Here is a 21,327-nt window from a genome sequence, read left to right as displayed (position 1 = left end):
CGTGAAAAAAAAAAAAGCATTATGGCCATATGTTTGACAGTTAATAAAAATATTGTGTTATGACTTCTACTCGGAACAAGATGGCATAGATTCATTCTTCCCTGCTGTTCCTTAATAAGGACAACCATAGACCTTGGAACTAATACAAGAAGCAGCCAAAGGAGAACTCTAAACGGCTTGGAGAAAGGACAGGGGAATTTGTTATGGATGGCGGGACTGGACATACAACATGGCAGCCGATCAGCTTACCTTTCCCCTGGAAAACAGAAGAAGATGACCTTGCCCAACGTCACACCGGAAGGTGACATACGGAGGCCCATCTCTTCCCCAGACTGAATGACATTTCCACCAGCAACATCAGGCAAGCCCAGAAGCACTAACCACTGGGACAGGTCATGAAGTGCAATGCCAACGTGCAGCCTGGGGAGACTCTCTCCTTCCTCCCTGCTCTCACAGAAAGAGACACAGGTATCTGGACAGTATGTGCACGTGGAATCTGATGCAACAAATGTCCCAGCCTGGGAAGCACTCTTCATTCACATCATGTGGTAATTCCCTTTCCCCATGTAGGGGCACTGGGGTCCCTGAGATTTAAATAAGACACAAAGTCTGCTAACATAATAGGAGAATAATAATAATGAGAATACTGATATTGAGAATGTTCGGAACACAATGTTCGGAATGTTCACACCTATGACACCGAGGAGTAATAAACTCATACGTTGCATTAAGAAAGAAAGAAAGAAAGAAAGAAAGAAAGAAAGAAAGAAAGAAAGAAAAAAGCAATCAACCTATTCCAAAACTGACACGAATCAGATGTTTGAAATATCTGACAATAATTGTAAGGCAGCCGTCGTAAATATGTTTCAAAAAGCAATTATACATTTTCCTGGAAAATAGAGGAAAAAATTCTGCCAAGATATAGAAGTTATTTAAAAAACAACAACAAAAAAAGTGAAGTTTACAAATTCAAAAAAAAAAAAAAAACCAACAGAAATAAAGATCTTGCCAGTTTTGACTAATAATAGTAAAGAGATGATAGAATCTGTGAACTTGAGGACAGATCAATTTACATAATCGGGACCACACAGAGAAAATAGACCAGAAGAAATAGAAAAGAACCTCAGAGAAAATAAGAGATATAATGCCTGTGTCACTGGAGCCTCAGATGTTAGGGAGAAAGGGCAGGACACTTAGAGACTGTTTGAAGAAATAATGACTGAAAAGTTTCCAAATTTGGTGAAAGATAGGATCCTGCCATATACAAGAACCTGAGCCGATCCCCAAGTAAGATGGATCCAAAGAAATAGATGCCAAGACAATAATTTAATAATTAAATTAAAACTAAAAAAATAAAAACTAAAGAGGAAGAAACAATTTTGAAAGTAGCCAAAAGAAACAATATATTACCATGGGGGATGCCAATTTAAAGGCCAGCAGATTCCTAAGAAGCTATGGTAGAGGGTGGAAGGTGGTAATGCTGTTTTCACAGCCCTGAAAAACCACTATCAACTGTGAAATCTGTTCCTCAGCTTAACTCTGTTAAGAATGAAGGAAGCGAAGACCCTCTCAGATGACGGGAAACAGAATTAACAGAACTACCCTTTTTGTTTCTTACTTCTTTCCTTTTTTTTTCTTTTTTTCTTTTAACTTAATTAACACCTGTTACATTAGTTGCAGGTGTACAACATAGTGATTGGACAAGTGTATACATTATGCTGGGCTCACCACATGTGTAGTCACCATCCATCACAACACAACGCTTTAAAAAAAATTTTTTTTTCAATCTTTATTTATTTTTGAGAGAGACAGAGACAGAGCGAGAGCGGGGGAAGGCAGAGAGAGAGGGAGACACAGAATCTGAAGTAGGCTCCAGGCTCTGAGATGTCAGCACAGAGCCTGATGTGGGGCCCGAACCCACGGACTGCGAGATCGTGACCTGAGATGAAGTCGGATGTTTAACCGACTGAGCCACCCAGGTGCCCCCATACAATGCTTTTAGAGTGCCATTGACTATATCCCCTGTGCTGTGGCTTCTATGGGATGACTTACTCATTCCATATCTGGAAGCCTGTATCACCCACTGCCCTACGCTTAAATTATAACTAAAGGAAGTTCTTTAAATAAAAAGAAAATGATTAAAGGGATTGTGGTGCATCAGAAAGTAAGAACAAACAATGGGAAACAAGAGCAAACACAGAAACACTTACTTTATTCCTGATATTACCTAATGTCTGGATAATGGTATGTATGTTTTTTTCCAATGCTGCGTATCCATCATTCACGATTAACATTGTGGTGTTACCACGGCATGGACATAGTAGTTTCTGCAGGATTTTAGGTGATTTATTTTTTACACTGAAGGTATACAATGTGTTGGAAAGATGTCACGCGAAAATTGCGTATGTTACAGTCTTCTCATTATTTTTCCCTTCTGAGTTCTCTGGCAGGCAACGGCATCGGACAATTCGGACTGGAAGACTTCTGCAGGTCCTTTTGACATTTGTAAGGTTTCTCTCAATGAGTTCCCTGATGGTCAGTGGAGAACTGGTTCTAAAGGAGTTTCCACACGAGGACCTTCCAGTGATTTCTAGCTGGAACTCTGGTGGAAGGACATCCCACATCCATTAGTCACATCTCACACTGCATTCATTTGGTTTCTCTGCTCCGTGAGTGCTCTAATGACAAATGAGGTGTGATTTCCTTCTGAATACGCTCCCACATGATTCTGGGGGAGCCTCCACATGATTTCTAGTATACTTTCTGGTGTACAGAAGGATAAAATCTGAATGAATTCCTCATTGTGTCCAGGAGCCCACTCACTTCACCTAAGATAAGCTTTCTCCTACTTTACGTTGTGATTTTCTACAATCATATACTCATCAGCCTCTTTCTCTTAAGGTGTATATCATTAGTAATTAATTCTGAAATGTTTTTCAAAATATTTTCCATTACTGTCTGCATTAGTCTGGGTTATCCAGAGAAATACAAATGATAGATTATATATATCTGAATATATATATGAATATATATATGATAGATTATATATATGAATATATATGATAGATTATGAATATATATGATAGATTATATATATGAATAGAATATATATATTATATATGAATATATGTTATATACAAATATGATTATATATGAATATATATGAATATATATGAATATATATGAATATATATGATAGATTATATATATGAATATGAATATGTATTTATATATGTATACATTGTATGTATTTGTATGTATTTATGTCTGTAACAAATATGTAATTGTATGTATTTATATATACTATATATACCTATATATATATTATATGTATTTACATACATTAAAGTATTGGTTTGAGAGCCTCATTCATTCAGGAAACATGCTTATAGTCCAAAGTACTCATATATCAAGGCAAATTGCAAGAACCATTGGCTCAGTTGTGATCATGTGACATTCAGCATCACAAACTATTTGTATCGCTCGTGTATCAAGTTAAAATTTATTAGAAATGCTTGTTCGTCTTGCAGAACACTCACAGAACAAGATACTCGCAATCCAAGGACTTACTGTATATTAATTTTATATGCGTATGAATTTATTTATCATCTATAAATACAGTGAAGGCCCAGGAGAGCCAATGGTATAGTTCCAGTCCGAGTCTGAAAGCAGGAGAGTCCAATGTCCCAACTTGAGGAGAGTTAGGCAGAGAGAAATTCTTTCTTACTCAGCCTTTTATTCCATTCTGGCCTTCAGCAGGTTGCCTGAGGCTCACAAACATTGGAGAAGACAATCATTTTACTTATTCTGCAGATCCAAATGTGAATCTCATCCAGAAACATCCCTGCAGGCACACTCAGAAACAATGTCTGACCAGATGTCTGGGTTTTCCACTGCCCAGTCGAGTTGACACTTACATTTACTATCAGTGTCATATTATGTAGGTTTTTCTTACGACTAGATTTACTAGAACATGTGTTTCCAAACATATTATCCCACTTCTCAAATACATTTGTGTGTGTGTGTGTGTGTGTGTGTCAGCATGCTGAATACAGCTGATTGAGACCGTTCATCTGGGTGTAATCTGAACTTCTCTAGAAGTTCTGTGGAATGTGTCCGGTCTTCTAGGTAGCTCTGACCCACAACACAATCCTTGTGTTCTGGGCTCTTATCTTTCTTCTAACCAGAGAATTTCTTCCGTCTTGATCATAGGGCACCTTAGAGTCTGAGTTGCAGTAGTTTTCCAACATTACATGCCTGAATGTGGTCTGCTGAGAAAGGTCCAGTTGCTGTCATGGCGTCTGGGTGAACTGCACGGACACGTCCTTGAGGGACAAGACTCACTTTTGAGCCCTGACTTGAGATTTGTAGGAAATGATCTGTTTTCCTTTAGGCTTCTCTTCTAAAAAAGGGAGGATTTGAGAAAAAGGAAGCAAGCCTCAGGCCAGCCATGTCAAGGCCACCGCAAGCTGGACCTTCTACTTGGTATTTAAAGGATGAGTTTGTGCAATGTTAAAAGTGTCATTCACAATAATTCTTTATAGAAAAGTCTCCTAATCCATGGATACCCATTGCATCAAATACCCAACTTTTGAAATCTGTGTCTCTATTCCCCAAATCCCTACCACACGCATTAATACAAGTGTTCTAAAACGGTCCTCAAAGTATGCAGAAAACAGGAGTTTCAGTTCATCATTGAATTTCAGAATAATTTAACAAATAGCAGGGATTAGCCTCTACTCAGAACATTTTTCATTAAATTCCCTGATTTATGTTAATCAGGATTAAATGAAGTATTAAAGGCATCTTTTCTGCCCTTAAATAGACTGTGTTTATACTTAAGCACCAACATATTTTGGGGAGAGAAAAGGTAACATTCAATGTTTATTTGGCTCACAGGATGTTTAAACCGTTTATTTTCAGTTTTGAGTAAACATAATTTTCAAACACACATTAAGGCAGACCAATTGATTTGATGAAATTTTCAGCCTGATTGCCTATTCACTGGAATTAATTGACAGGTGTGGAAATGTGAAATTAATTTTTAGACCAACATTGCTGGAATATCTATTTTTAAATATAAATTTTGGCTAAGTAAATATAGCATGTACAAGGCTATATTGATGATAATGTTTCTTATTTTGGCTCATGTAATATGATTAAAACACGAATTTAAAAGTCTCAGCATTTTTTCTGTTACAATGAAGTTTTAGAAGATTATTCCATTCATGACATTGCCTCTAATGTTTCTTTTTCTTTTTTAAAGGTCATTTGTTTATTTTGAGAGACAGAGAGAGAGCTGGAGGGGAAGAGAGGGAGGGAGAGAGAGAATCCCAAGAAGGCTCCATACTCACAGCATGGGGCTCAAACTCACAAACCTTGAGATCATGACCTGAGTCGAAATCAAGAGTCACTTGTTTAACTGACTGAGCCATCCAGGTGCCCCTGCCTCACATTTTTCCTTTTTGGATCGGCAAAAAAATTTATTGACATTTAGGTACATGGAAAATTATCAGCTTTAAAGTGGTACCAGTTTCTGAATTATCAAAAGTAAAGGGCACACTATTTCTTTCTGAGAATATTACACATACAATAATTAAACTTGGAGGAAATAATTTGCCATTTAAGTCTAATCTAGATTCCTAAATCTAAGTTTATATGAAATTATATTGTGCACCTTTGTAGCAGGTTAACCAAATTGGTGCAGATAGTTTAGACGGACATAATAAGTAGGGTTTCCCATGCATCTGGGAAGTCAAGCTCTGAGAGTTAAGTTATGATGTCAACAATAAAGGACTTGAGCAAATATACACAATACAAGATTAAAATGGCGGAAGGAATCCCAATCAGCAACCCTGGAAAAGAATGTGTCAGGTGTTCGGTGAAGTATGGATAAGAAGAGACAAATGTGACCTCCTCCATTCTGCCTCTTCAGGAAGATGATGTCAATCCAACCAACCTGAATTTATAAGAAAAAATATCTAGCCCTGTTGCTTATGCGGACACAGTGAGACCAAATATGTAATGTCTTTGCCATGAAGTCCACTCCACTTAAAAATTTTTCAGTTAATAGAAATGTGATCTTTCCCATTTCCAGGCCAACAACTCTGGAGTCTGTCTTTGACTCCTTGATTTCTTCAATACTCTGCTGCATCCAACTGCTTCATGGTCCACAATATTAAAAGTACATCAAAAAATGTTTCTGAAGTGATTCTGTTCTCTTTTAAAAACTTTGTCTAGAAATTAAACCATTCATCCCTGACTGATACAAATCCCTCTTAACAATTCCCAAATAGGGAAAGCTGAATACTGAGGACCATCTTATCCTTTTATCACCCTCACCGTTAGTCTTACTGAGATCTTCAGTCTAGTTATTCCTACAATTAAGTCACACACAGCATCACTCGTATGGCTTTGTAGAAAAAGAATCAGAGATGTTCACCATATATTTACTTTCCACCTACTCTGCATTCATTTTACAGATCTAATTTTCCATCTGTAAGCATTATTCTCTTTCTTGAAGATCTCTTTGTCGTTAATACATAATTGCTGATGACAAAAACTATTATCGTTTCCTGCAAACATCTTTGTTTCCATTTCATTTCTCATGGATTTTTTTTGGTGCTAAATATAGAAACAATTCAAAACTAAATGATTTTGAACATTTTAGAAATGGCATTCAATTTTTTTCAGACAGCCATCACTTCTGCCGAAATGTTTCTTTTTCCCTCGGCCACTTGCGTTATTTCCTCTTGGTCTTTAATTTCCAGCAGTTCAGCTGTGATTTCCCTACATGTGGCTTTTTTGTGTGTATTTGTTCTTCTCTGATCCTTTTATTCATGGGCTGATGTCTGCCATCAACCTCAAAAATCCCCAAGCTCTGTTTTGTCCCTCACCTTCTAGACATCCATTCCACGGTTTAAACCTTTGTACTCTGTGTCACATGTGTCTTATGGTCTTCTGTGAATTTTCCATTCTTATTTCTCTCCGTGTTCCTGTTTTAAAATGAGACTTTGAACTTTCCTCTTGTCTCTTAAGTATGCCTCTTGCCATGCACAATCTGCTGTTAAAATATCCACTGATTTCTTATTGTCAGAGATAGCAATTTCCAGTCCTAGAATTTTTTTTTATGAATCACAATTATTTGAGGAAATTTTCCATCACTTCATCTTTTTCCTCTTCCTCTTTCTCTAATTTTCTGAATATATTAACCATGGCATTTTAAAGATATTATGGGTTTATTCTAATGTATGTGTCACCTGTGGTCTCTTTTTACCTGCTTTTTCCTCTTCGTTTTAGGAATGCTGTCTTGTTTTTTATCATGCCTAGTAGATCTGTGGCATGACAATGGAGAGGGCAATATAACCAAATGAAAAGTCTCCATGAAGGATTATATCCCCAAGGAGAATATACTGAGGTAGATTGATCTCCATAATTAGGCGTAGTCTACCTCTTGTTTGGCTATGTTCCATGGTGTTAAGCTCTTGTGTTAAACTAAAAACATTATGTGCTTGTGGGGCTCCCTTTGCTAGTAGATTTGAGGATCCAGCAACATATAATTGTAGGAAATTCAGCTTTGTTTCTAAGAGGGTTTTTTGTTTGTGTTGGTTGGTTGGTTGGTTGGTTGGTTGGTATTTACAAAAATTTTAGGGGCGCCTGGGTGGCTCAATCAGTTAAGTGTCAGACTTTGGCTCAAGTCATGATCTTATAGTTCATGGGTTCAAGCCCCGTGTCAGGCTCTGTGCTGAGAGCTCAGAGCCTGGAGTCTGCTTCACATTCTGTGTCTCCCTCTCTCTCTGCTTCTCCCCTGCTTGTGCTCTATCTTTCTCTCTCTTTTTCACAAATAAGTAAACATTAATTTTTTTTCTTTTCAAATAATAAATGCTAAAATAATTAATTAAATAAATATTTTTAATATTGTTGCAGTTATTATTATTATTATTATTATTTTGGCTACTGAACCTTCAAACTCCTTCAGAGTTTCAAAGGTGATAGCAATGTGTGAAGGCCATACATGTTTTCAATACCATTGTGACTACTGAGAATAATGGTTAAATATTGCTCATCAACTTAAAGAATGAGAACCAGGCAAACAATTGCAATACTTACACAAACATAAATACAAAGCTCATCAAAAAACATTGCAGGGGCACCTGCGTGGCTCAGTCAGTTAAGCGGCTGACTTCAGCTCGGGCCACAATCTCACAGTTCGTGGGATCGAGCCCGGTGTCGGGCTCTGTGCTGACAGCTCGGAGCCTGGAGCCTGCTTTGGATTCTGTCTCCTTCTCTCTCTGCCCCTCCCCACTTGTGCTCTGTCTCTCTGTCTCTCAAAATAAAATAAATGTAAAAAAAATGTTTTTTTAAAAAGCATCGCAGAGTGTTACATTTACTGGGAATATAATAAAATGAATATAGAAAAGTAGCCATGTTGGTACCAGAATGCCAAACATTCTGATAAAATTAAAACAATTGTTTTAATGCACAAATGATCTAACGGTAAGATAAATAGTCAAAAACAATTTTGAACAACAGAGACCCTAAGATTTTTAACACGACAACCAGGAAGATGCCTCCAGTGCCACTGCATACACCTATTGAATTAGTTTTTGCTTTTAAGGGGCTATAAATGTGAAGCAACAATCACAAAGAAACTGCAGTCAGAAAAACAAGCCACTGTACATATCGGAAGGACCAAATATGTACTATATAGCAAGGACATTAAATACTTTGAAGGAAATGTACAAGGTGATGACAAGTATTACTAAGAGAAAAGAGACTGTCAAACTGATGTGACATTTTTAAAATGGAACAACATAGAATGAATTATATAATATTAAAGTTGTAAATTAAAGACATTGATTAAACTATTGATAAGGCCTAAGGTAAAAACTCTGAGTTACAAGAAAAATGAAGAAAAAAAAAAAAACCTGAAAATCATGTAGATGAATCTACATAAGTACTGGCTTTTTTTTTTTAAGTATTGACTTTACAAAACACTAACAGTAATTAACAATAAATGAGATTAGGAGAACAAATTTTATCTTACAAAATAGCAAAAATCACATATACACTTTCAGAGAAAATTAACCAAATGCAGGATACTACTTAACTGTTGAATCATATTTTCCCTAATAACTTAAGTATAATACACACTCATAAAAATAAAAAAACCACAAGTGAACAAACGTTAGCTCAACGAATTACGCAAAAGAAACACATCCTGTGAGAACCACTCAGGCCAAGTTTCAGCCCCCTGAAACCTCTTCATTCTGTCTTCCAATTTCTATCTCTTCCCCAAAGCTAACTGCTATCTTACCTAACATTTGGACTTATTAGTCCTTTGATTTCAGCCATGCTAGTATGTCTGTATGGAGGTGTTTATTTGTGATTATAGTAGGAGCTTTCTTGATGACCAACACTTTTTCATAGATTTATTTAAACATCTAGATACCCATTTTGGGAGCCAGTACATGTCCCAGTCTCTTGCCCAGTATCATTGGATTATCTTTCCTTTTCCATATTGATTTGCAGAAGCTTTTTCTTCATATAAAAGAAGAGACTTTGTCACTTAGACATGTGTCAAGTATCTTCTCTCACTTCATAACTTGCATATTCACTATTCATATCATCAATCTAATGTTAATTACCAATATTTTCTTTGGTGGGTAGTAATTTTTATTCCAATTTGAGAAATCTTTGCCCATTCCAAATTTATGAAGATATTCTCTGTTTTCTTCTAGAAAATGTTTTGGTTTACTTTCATATTTAGATAACCATTGTATCTAGAAGTGATTTTTGAAACTTGTTTAAGTAGGATTTTATTTATAGTTTTTCATACGTTTTATCACTTGGATCTGCTCTTTTGTGGAAAAGGACAGCTTCAATTAGTAATTGTTTGTGGAAAAAGGATAGTCTTGTCAACAATATAACAATTATCAATAGAATCTGTCCTTTTCCACAAATAGAGCAGGTCCAAGCGATAATCTGTGTGGAAAACTGTACATTTATAGTAGCATCATCAACAATAGCCAAATTATGGAAAGAGCCCATATGTCTGACTGAAGAACGGACAGAGGAGATGTGACACATATATACATGGAATATTGCTCAGCCATCAAAAAGAATGACATCTTGCCATTTGCAGCCTTGTGGATGGAGATAGCGTGTATCATGCTAAGTGGAATAAGTCAGAGAAAGACAAATATCAGATGATTTCACTCAGATGTGGAAATTAGGAAAAAAAAAAACAAATAAACACAGAGGAGGGAAGAGAGGCAAACCAAGAAGCAGGCTCTTGTGTATAGAGAACACACCGATCTTTACCAGAAGGTGTGTAGGGGGAGGGGTGAAATAGATGAGGGGATTAAGGAGAGCACATGTGATGAGCACCTGATACTGTATGGACGTGTTGAATCCCTATACTGTATGCCTGAAACTAATATTACACTGCATATTAACTAACTGAAATTTAAATAAAAATTTGGAGGGTAAGGAAAGTGCCAATCTTCTCATCAAACAATTATCCACACCCAATGGATTGCTTTAATAATCCCTGTTCTGTTTCGTGTGTGTGTTTATGTATTCATAAGCCATTGCTGTCTAAAGACAAAACAAAAAAACAAACTAACAAAAAGATATTTTTCTAAATCAAGTGACAATACTCTGGAGAAGAAGACTTCAAAGATGTCTCTTGAAGTATACTTCGGTTCTTCTGAGTTCAACAACTTTATAGACTCATGTTGTCAGTTGCAAAGGAGAAAAACTCTGTGAATTTGATTTGGATGTCTTAGACCCCATAGATCAGTTTGGGAACAATTCATATTTTTACAATATAAGTATTAAGATATATAACCACATGTGTACCTCAAGTTATGTGTATCTTCCTTAATTTTCCAGTTTTTTTTTTTTTATCATTTCTGAGCAGGAAGCCCATTGTAATTACTATCCTTTTCTTACATTGCTATGTTTGGTCTTTGTAACATTTTGTTGCTCTTTATTGATTGATATTGATCTTACTTCCCTTTTCCATACTGTCACTGTCTTATTTCATATCTAGACTACACTGGTTCCATAAGCTGATTTGTAAAGTAGTATTTTATATCCATGGAAGATTTTTACGATAATTACATTATTCTTTCCTAAAAATATTTGAGAGTGGACTTTAATGTTTTTGAGTTCTTCTTTTGTAAATGTTGGTAAATTTCTTTCCAGATATTACTGATATTCGGGAGAGTGGATAAGTAGGTGGTCTATTCACACAAAGGGCTCCTGCTCAGCAATTCAAACTAATGATGCCTTGAGCTAAAGTACTCTTTGTCAAAGTGTGCATAATGAATGATGCCATTCATATGAAGTACAAGAACAGACCAAATTAGCCCATGGAGATAAAAATGAGCATAGTGCTTATCTCTGGGGAAGTATGTTGAGTGAGAAGGGGAATGTGCAAACTCTTTGTAGTGTTGGGAAATTTTATATCTTAATACAGTGTTTGGTTACATGGCATATATATGTATGAAAATTAATTGAGTTATACACTTGAGATGTGTGCACTTTGCTCGCTGTAAGCCGTACGTCAGTAAAAACATGGGCCAGAAAACATGAACAGTCATTTGTAGAAGAGAGATGTGAAAAGACAATCAATAAAGTTACAAACTGATACCCTAACCCATTAATAACCTGGGAAATGCCAAATAAACCACAAGGAAGATGCGACTTCATAGTTACCAGATAAAGATTGAAAATGATAAACAATAACTTGTTTCGATGAACATGTGAACTAACTGGGGAAGAAAAATGTCTCAGATGCTCTTCTCTTTGACATCTGAGTAAGGTTCAATATTGCACAATGAATGAGCGACTGAGTACAGTTACATTAGAAAATAAGGTACAAACCAGTAAATTTGATCATGAAAGTAACTCACCAAAGAACACTTCTAATTTTAGATGTTACCCTAGAGAATTTGTTGTACCTGTATATCAAGAGTTAAGGATGAATTCCAGAGACACACTTATAGTGCCAAAGGAAATAACTATATGTCATTGCACTAATACATTTTGTTAAGTTTAAAAAAAGCACGCACACACACACACACACACACATCCATGTGATATGGATCTCATATAATAGATTATATGGAAGTAAATAAATTTGTTTTGACACAGTCATAAATAGATAGAAGTAAAAATAGATGCATATAAAATTACTACAATCTTTTTAGAGTTATGTTGAATTTAAAAATCTATATTTTTTTTATTATTTTGTGTTTTCGGAGAGAAAGTGTGAGTGGGGGAGAGGGACAGAGTGGGGAGAGAGAGAGAGAGAGAGAGAGAGAGAGAGAGAGAATCTTAAGCAGACTCCATGCTCAGTGTGAGCCTGATGCAGGGTTCAATCCCACAGTCCCAGGATCATGACCTGAGCTGAAATCAAGAGTCAGACGCTCAATCAACTGAGACACCCAGGCACCCCGGAAAACACTTTGATGAATGCAATGAAATATGTTATAAAATTATAAGGAAAACAAGAGCATGGCAGACATACCATTGAAGATAAAACTGACAAACAAGAAGTTTACAGAGCAGTAATGAGACGTTGGCAGGGTAATTCTTATTTTATAAGAAATAAGGTAATCTAGAGAGTTTAATCATCAAAATAGGAGTGAAAGGGGAATTTAAAATATTATACATGGGAGGCATCTTCAAAAGGAAATAGTGTGTGTGCGATATTAACTTACTGTGTTGTGAAAAAGATGTTTCAAGAATATTTTGTTGTTATAATTAATATTTTAGTTTATTTGGTGGTCTGCAGAGATGAAGGTATTTGGTGGTATTTATACCACCAGGAAAGTGGTAGAAATGGAAAAAAAATAGACCAGATTTCTGTCTGCTGAGGAGTAAACATGAAAGGAAAATGTGTACATTGCCCATAATGGCCATAGTTTCGGATTTGGAGAATGGATTTGAAACAATTCAAGAAGGATCACTTATTTGTTGTTTTCGGAAACAGGGGGTTGAATAATTTAGTAGACAAAGGGATCCAAAAAGACCTCAGACTTCACAACAAAAATAGATTACATCTGTGTTTTGAGACGATTTTATTTTGGTCTAATTAGGCATCAGTCAGTTATTACATACAAATCACACAGTTTCACACTTTATATTCTTCAAAGATTAATGGCAATGTAATCTTCCTGTTTAAAAAGAATGACCAAAAATATTTTTAAAAAAAATTAAAAGAATGATCAATAATCTTATGCCGTAGAGGGATAAGAAGGAAGAATGAGTAAAAGCCTATGACTGTCAAAGCTCCTTTTTAATGTCTGTAGGTAATTATCAGTAGACTTCTCATTTCTGGTATACTCATTTGAAGTACATTATGAGTAATTATTTTCATATTAAGAATGAGTTTCTTATTTGAATTTAGCACCCCAGAGTCATGTGGAACTATAGCTGCAGATATTTCTAACAAAATTGTTCCAAGAGCCACGGTTCCTATATTTATTGATGTTGACGTGTATATTTGTGTTGACCCCAGAATTATATCTAATTGGGACTTGAATGGGGCAAGCATGTTGGAGAGGGAAAATCAGACTTGTCTTGCTTCTGTCTTGTCAGAATCAACAGATTAGTTTGATCTAGCTTGAGTATTTACTTGCATGGTCTGGGGACAATCTGAGGAGAATCATGGATGCCAGATGGAAGTCATAGAAACCCCCAAAGGCCTTCTGGAAGTAAGTCATTGCTGACAGATACACTCTGTTTCCACTTATGTTGTTAAGTTTTGCTAAAGAAACACTTTTAAGACTGTAGGAACATTAAACATGGAATTTGTTGGCTTTCCATATTAATTCATGATCCCTAATGCCCGACTTGCTGTAATGCTATGAGAAATATTTGCTAATAAAGCATCACGCCATCTATTGAAGACATGGGAAAAATATGTGTACCCCACTGTCAAAGTGGTAATGATAAAAATATTATTTTGATTATACTTACTACATGCTTACTGTGTGCCAGATCTTTTTATATTTTATATTTTATTTATAATCTAATTGAAAACCCAGCATCACAGATATTGCCATACACATATTTCAGTTAGGAAATAGAAATCCCCAAAATTGAGTGAATTGCCTAACCCTACAGATAATAAAATAATAAAATAGTCATTAAACCTCTTTCTTTTACGCTAAATTTTATTTCAAATGCAATCTGCGGCGTCTACGGTAATAAACATCTTGTACATTTGTTGTTTGTAATAGGTGAAATGAGGTTCATTATAACCTTTTTAATTTTTAAAAACAGGGAAGTAAAGATTCCACTGAACAAGGAAGCAAAATTCCTGGTTCTCCTATTTGCTCGTAGCATAAGTTAGAGCAAGCTGATTTTTTCCAAGCCATTTTGCTCAACTATAAAAATCAAGCCAATGTAGCTGCACTAACTATTTCAGAGATTTTTCAGGACTCATGTTACAAGGTGTTTAAAATATTTAATATAATCCGTGTGACATGATGAACACACCACAGTGCTTAAGCTTTAATCATAGGAATGGTCAGTTAACACGCTATCCATAATTTGGAGATCATATTTTTAAAAAGCCATTCACTGGACGAGGCTAAAACAAGAGTTTCCACTATGAGTGTCTTAATTAATCAAAACACTTTGATAATCTGCAGAATGAAAGGAAAAATGAGTTTTCATGAGGAAGGGTAGTAACTTGTTAGCTGAAGTGATAAATGCTAGAAATGGATTCTCATTGGTGAAATCAAGTCTATGGAAGGCATATGGGTTAGTTAGACTAGTGTAGAAACATTCATGTTTATTCATGTCTACTAGTGTAATAACCAAAGCCCATTCCAATAACCTCTTAGGGGTGGTGTTAATCACTTGATCCCTATCAACCTTGTCTCCAGACTTTGGCTTAAAAGGTTTTCTGGTCGCACGATGCTTTGATAATGTCATTGTGTAAATACCTAAAAGAACAAAAGGTTGATAGTCATTAAGCTATGGAAGAGGCTGCATCAATTACTATTTATGAATGTTTAATAAATATCCTTTATTGTAGTAGAAAGTTAATATCTGAGCCTGACTTTAGTTAATTCTTACACCTCAAGTGTCTTTGACAACCACTATTATTGATGAAAAAAATCCCTATGATAAACTGTTAGATCGATACTCCCCCCAAATTAAAACAGGTACTCAAGCAAGTATGTGTACATACATGGCCATGACAATAACCAAAAGGTGGAAACGGTCTAAATGTCTGTCTGCGGATGAATGAATTAACAAACGGTGGTATTCCGCCCAAAAGGGAATGTGGGCTGATACATGCTACAGACGGATGAACCTTGAAAACAGTACAGCAAATGAAAGTAGCCAGACTCAAAAGATGATATATTTTACGACCCAACAGTATGAAATGTCCAGCATACATAAATCCACAGAGACAAAGAGCAGGTTGGCGGTTATCAGGGGCCAGAAAAAGGTGGGGAAATGGACAGTAACTGTTTCATGGGAACAGGGTTTCCTCTTGGGGTGATGAAAATGATTTGGAGCTAGACAGAGTTGGCGGCTTCAAAATATTGTGAATGTACCATGCTAGCGAAATGTGGTTATTCTTATATTCTGTCATTGTCACCATAATTAAAAAGTAACATATATATGTTTTGTTTGCCCTCATTTGTTTAGGGCAGCTCACAATAGCTCAAGTAACAAAACGTGTATTCAAATGCTTGGTAAATATACTGTGAAATAGAAAGCATCGTTTTTTGTTTTTTTTTTTTTAACAGGGAAACCTTGTATTTCCAACTTCACCACTCTCTGATTTATGGTAACGTTTAATGCAGGTAAAAATAACTTTCCGAGAGCTTGTGGGGATGTATATGCCCAAGGTAGCTTGTTTGCTACTCATTTAATGGGCTGGTGGCCTGATATCCTTCAGTTAATACTATTGCAGTACTGAAGTCCTCTTGAATACTACTCATGATTAGCACTGCCCCCCAGGTGCAGTAGGTACAGATGCCTCCTTGAGGCCTGGGTGATAACATGTTCCTTACAAGGAAAAGGAGGAAATAAAACCAGAACCAGTCTTTGTTGAGCATTTCCTATGCACCTAGCATCCATCCAAGTGAGACATCACATAAGGAATAACAACCTCATGGAGTAGCTGTCTTATTACCCTCATTCTACAGATGAGGGAACTGAAACATATAGAGGTTTGGAAACATGTGTGTTTGCACAGATCCAGGATCCAGATCCAGGCAGGCTGTCCCCACTGCCTGGAGAGGCTTCAAGGTAGCCTCTCATTCAGGTCAAGTTCTTCAGACATGGTGAGCTAATGCTCCCTGTAAATCAAGGTGTTTTAAACCTTAAAACTTCTGGCAGCACAGGTTGTCAGCATCTTTGTATGATGATCAGTTTAGTTAGAAAATACTCCTGGGGCACCTGGGCGGCTCGGTCGGCTGAGCGTCAACCCTTGATTTTGGCTCAGGACATGATCCGATCTCAGGTCATGGAATAGAGCCCCACTTTGGGCTCCTCACTGAGCGTGGAGACTGCTTGAGATTCTCTCTCTCTCTCTCTCTCTCTCTCTCTCTCTCTCTCCACCCCCCCTCTATTCCCCCTCCCTCAAAAGTCAAGAAAAAAATAAAAATAATACTCCTTAGGTCAGGTGGCATTTTGAATGTCCAGTTTCTGAGAAAAGCCAGCGAGATAAGCAAAAGTTCGAAGACAGATTAAAATTTTTGAAGACACATGAACGAAAACTGTGCTCACCATAAACAGTGCACAGTGATCAGATTCATCAAAGAGAAAAAATATCCAACAGATTTGACAAGTGGCTAGCAAACGGAAGTCCACCGGTACCAGGCTGTTGGAAGCGCGATGAGAAATAGGGAGTTTTTGGGAGACCGGTGATCGCGGTTTGCATCCCAGGATGGCTTCCCCACTGTGCGACCTTGGTCAGTACTGGGCCAGTCAGAGGATCCAGATACAGGAGTATTGAGAAAACGAAGGGACGTGATGTATGTAAGGCGCGGCACATAAATAACACCAATGATAAGTAATAAATTAATCTGTGCTCAGCAATTAGCTCTGCTGATGGTGAAGATGGTTTTGGTGCAGTTTGACTTGACTCCGTGTCCGTGGAGGACTGGGATCCTCAAGATGGCAGAACACCACCACATCCCGAGATGCCAAACCCCCCAGAAAAGAGGAAAGCCAACAGGGTGGGCCAATTTATCGACAAGGTCAGTGGCCCCTGGGGAGAGAGTAGAGTTTAGACGCAGTTCTCTGATAACCCGTTCTTCCTATTCTAAACAACTTCTCAGGCTGAAACAGAAAGCATTCTCCCTGTGCATTTGAATCACTCCCATGATTAATGAATCACTCTGGTGGAGTCAAATGTCCCCAGTTCAATTACCTCTCTCAAGGACGCATCGGTCAATTGCTTCTCCTTCTCCATAAATATCCAAGTCAAACAACGACCATTTCTTGGAATTTAACTCGAAATATCTTCAGCAAGATTAAGAGTTTCACGTAGAGCCTATGACTAATGACAACAATTCATTCTGAGCTCATTACGCAAACCCGCATACAGAAAATTTATCCTTTCTGTAAAGAACAATGAAGTGCCTTAGGAGAGAGGTCCCTCAGGAACTTGCATAAACACACGGAGAATTACAGGGAAGTGAAGGAAGCAATGGAAAGGCTTTTGCCCTCTCTCTGCATTTGTTGATGGTTGTTCATAATAGAAATACTCCCTTAGCAAAGGCTAATTGCAAGCCATAGTCTCTAGTAACACAGTGATTGACTGATTGGGATTGTTATAGGAAACAATGGTGCTGGGCGAGCTGGAATGTTTCTTTGTTCTCGAATGGATTTCTCATCCACTTGCATGGCAAGCCCACAACTGAAGACATGATGTTCAGCTTGCTGAACTGTAATTGGGATCATTTGTAACACCGCACAAACTTGCTTCATAAACAGTTTTCTGTTCTTGCTTGACAGACGGCGTAAAGTATTCTTAGTTTGGGATTTGGGAAAATAGTGACATGAGTTACTCAAATCTGTTAACAGCACTGCGGGCCACCTGTGCTTTCTTGCGATTACATTGGGACATTTACTTGGCACTTGTTTCTGGGTTAGTAATGGAAAGCATTAAAGCAAGGAGGCAAAATTATTCAAGGAGATACAGATAAACATTTTGTTCTTTTATCCCGGAGATTTATTGCTTTTTGTTATATATTTTCCTCTTCTCGATCCATGGAGTATATTATCCTTAGAGAGCTTTTCTTTTTCTTTTTTTTTTAACACCATGCTGCACATTTCCACTTTGCATTTATGTTTATAAATTGTTACCAAAAGAAACCGTACTTTATTCATTGCTTTCCTATGTTTATAATTTTGTTCGGTGCCTTTCAACTTAGGACATTCTGTACAAATCCACAAAACAAATTGCATGCGTTAATATTTAGATTATAAAGATGTCTCTGAATGAAATTTGTAGCCAGGGAAGCACTCCACAAATTGTTTTAAATATGTTCATTTTCTTAGAAGAAACAGAACACGAATGCTTTATAGGGAATATTTGATGCTCTCACATTTGACACTGGAAGTTTTATCTACTTCCCTAGGACTGTGAAAGACCATTGTGTGTGGGGGGGTCACTGCACCAAAGACCATGCCTGGGAACCTGTCCAGCACCTGCCCCGCAATTCAGCTTTCCTATTTCTCCCCTTCCATAAACCACATATATGTTTACAGGGCAACTATATCATAGTCCCTATAAGCATACCCCATTTACCTTCAGTAATATCATTTTCTTGCTATTCTGTTTTATTTTTCTTCTCTCATGGACCTTTACAATTGTCTGTAAAACCTTCAGCAGGGACTCTAAGTCTATTGAAATAAAACACACACACACACACACACACGCTCACACACACGCACAAATTAGGATCTCTATGAACACAAATGCCAAGAAAAATTGGAGTGGACTTTGAAAACAAGCAAGCAAAAAAAATCTTATTTATCCGTTCTTATTTAAAATTATATATTTAATAACACATTCAAAATTAATGATGGCTGCTGAGCCCAATGACAAACCTAATTTAATTCTTGGTGACCTTAGGGAACATTTTAAGTCTCCTTCAGTCTTAATCCCCTTTAAGACTCTCATAGCAATGATGGGAAATTCATCCCTGGTTAGAGTTTGGCAGCTATTTTTTTTTTTTTTTTTAATTGGACAGCCTGTCCTTATTTATTTTTAATTTTTCAAGTTTTTAGTTTTTATTCCAGTATAGTTAGCATACAGTTTTATACTCTTCTCAGTTATACAACATAGTGACTTATCAATTCTATACATTACTCAGTGTTCATCATGGTAAGTGCACTCCTTAATCCCCATCACCTATTTAACCCATCTCCCCCATGCACCTCCCTTCTGGTAACCATCAGTTTGTTTTCTATAGTTAAGAATCTGTTTCTTGGTTTGTCTCTCTCTCTTTTGTTTTCCCTTTGCTCGTTTGTTGTTTCTTAAGTTCCCCCATATGAGTGAGATCTTATGGTATTTGTCTTCCTGTGACTGACTTATTTTGCTTAGATTATACTCTCTAGATCCATCCATGTCGTTGCCAATGACAGGATTCCCTTCTTTTTTATGGTGAGTAATATTCCATTGTAATAATATACCACCTCTTTCTTAGCCATTCATATATTGATAGAAACATGGGCTGCTACCATATCTTGGCTAATGCCACTATAAATATAGGGGTGGGGGCAGCCCTTTGAAATCGTGTTTTTGTATTTTGGGGGTAAACACCGGATGTTAAGGTAGTTCGTTTTTTTTATTTTTTGAGGAATCTCCATACTGTTTTCCACACTGGCTGCACCAATTGGCATTGCCACCAAAAATGGAAGACGGTTCCTTTTTCTCCACATCCTCGCCAACACCTGCTGTTTCTTGTGTTTTTCATTTTTAGCCATTGTGACACGTGTGAGGTGATTTCTCATTGTGGTTTTGATTTGCATTTCCCTGAGGATCAGTGATGCTGAGCATCTTTTCATGTGTCTGTTGGCCATCTGGATGTCTTTGGAGAAATGTCTGTTCATGTCTTCTGCCCATTTTTAACTGGATTATTTGATTTTTTTGAGTATTGACTTGTAAAAACTTCTCTAGATATTTTGGATACTAGCCTTTTAGTGGATATGTCATTTGTGAATATCTTCGCCCATTCAATAGGTGGCCTTTTAGTTTTGTTAATTGTTTACTTAGCTGTGCAGAAGCTTTTTATTTTGATGAGGTCCCAGTAGTTTCTTTTTGCTTTTGTTTCCCTTGCCTTATGGGACATATCTAGAATGATGTTGCAATGGCCGACGTCAAAAAAATTACTGCTTATGCTTTCTTTTAGTATGTTTATGGTTTCGTGTCTCACATTTAGGCCCTTAACACATTCTGAATTTACTTATGTGTGTGATGTAAAAAAGTGGTCCAGTTTTTCCAACCTCATTTGTTGATGTAAAAAAGTGGTCCAGTTTTTCCAACCTCATTTGTTGAAGAGACTGTCTTTTTCCAATTGGATATTCTTGCCTCTTTGTTGTAGATTAATTGACCATATAAAGATGGGTTTATTTTTTGGCTCTCTATTCTGTTCCATTGATCTATGTGTTTATTTTTGTCCCTGTACTGTACTGTTTGGGTTACTATAGCTTTGTAATATAACTTGAAGTCTAGAATTGTGATATTTCCAGTTTTGTTTTTCTTTTTTCAGGATGGCTTTGGCTCTTCATGGTCTTTTGGGTTCCGTACAAAATTCAGGATTGTTGACATTCTAGGCTGCTATTTTTATTGGCTCACATTTTCCAGGAGTTAAATACACTGTGCCCACTTACAAATCTAGAGCAAGGAAAGGCCTCTGGATTCCTCCTTAGCCGTGATAAGAGAGACAAGACCAAGAAGGACTTCTCTGGCCCTTTGCTCCCAACCCCATCTCTCATATCCCCAGTGCAGGACAAGCATTGAAAGTGCAATCTGACAATAGCAGGCCTTTATGTCCCTTGCAGCAGCCTCTCGCAGGTCCCTGTCCTGGCTCAAAGACCCTGCAGGTGTAGACAGAGGAAGCAGTGAGAATCCCTCATGGGCAGTGCCACCATGGTGAATGGAAGGACCAGGTCATGGAAAGAGAGCAGAGAAAAATCCCAGTTTAGAAGAATAATGCTGGATTCACTAAGATTTCCCTTTCCGTGGAGAGGAGGGTATAAGGGATGTGGAAGGCACAGGAGTTCCTCTTTAGCATTTCCTAAAGAAGAAATATTGCTGAGCAAATACAGGGATTT

The sequence above is a fragment of the Panthera leo genome, chromosome A2 (genome assembly GCF_018350215.1).
Source record: "Panthera leo isolate Ple1 chromosome A2, P.leo_Ple1_pat1.1, whole genome shotgun sequence".
NCBI lineage: Eukaryota > Metazoa > Chordata > Mammalia > Carnivora > Felidae > Panthera > Panthera leo.
Note: the sequence above shows the minus strand (reverse complement) of the source record.